The sequence below is a fragment of the Penaeus monodon genome, chromosome 20, assembly GCF_015228065.2.
Source record: "Penaeus monodon isolate SGIC_2016 chromosome 20, NSTDA_Pmon_1, whole genome shotgun sequence".
In the NCBI taxonomy this organism is placed as follows: Eukaryota; Metazoa; Arthropoda; class Malacostraca; order Decapoda; family Penaeidae; genus Penaeus; species Penaeus monodon.
Window position 1 is genome coordinate 20,465,137 of NC_051405.1, and position 528 is coordinate 20,465,664.

Consider the following 528-nt stretch of genomic DNA (forward strand, 5'->3'; position numbering starts at 1 on the left):
CTTTAACAATATGGAACTAAAACACACAAATTTCCTGCAAATTATTTCCAAACAAATATGCCTCTCTGCCTTGCAGGAGCCAGAAAGTTATGCTGCTAAAATTCAGTTTTTATCCCCTTTCATATACAGCCTGTATGCAGGAACTGAGAATGATATCAATGTAATTTCCTTGTCATTTTCACATCCACTGCAGATAACTGATAGTCTTGTGTTAGACACAATCAACTGGTACATAACATTTCTCCTACCAACTGTTATAATCATTGAATTAACATTTAACTTATAACTGACTCTACTAACACTGTTATGTACTATCTTATTTAGTTTAATAGTGCATAAAATATGGTTCCAAATGTTGAATATGTGCAATAAGGACATCAGTCTGACTGGATGTGTTGTTTCATAGCTTACTTCCCAAAGACCACCAGACATCCTGAGTGGCCTATGCCCTGATAAAATCCTCGACATAATCTCAGGAATATGTGAATTTCCTGTTGAAAACCCATTCTAAGGGTAACCCCTTGATCC

At 35.8% G+C, this 528-nt stretch overlaps 1 protein-coding gene across 1 annotated transcript in view; it reads right to left on the bottom strand.

The window, feature by feature from the left end:
* The window catches only part of LOC119585692 (small nuclear ribonucleoprotein-associated protein B-like), a gene marked incomplete at its 5' end in the record, with an annotated part of 9,524 nt that overhangs the window by 2,979 nt on the left and 6,017 nt on the right, over positions 1 to 528 (bottom strand).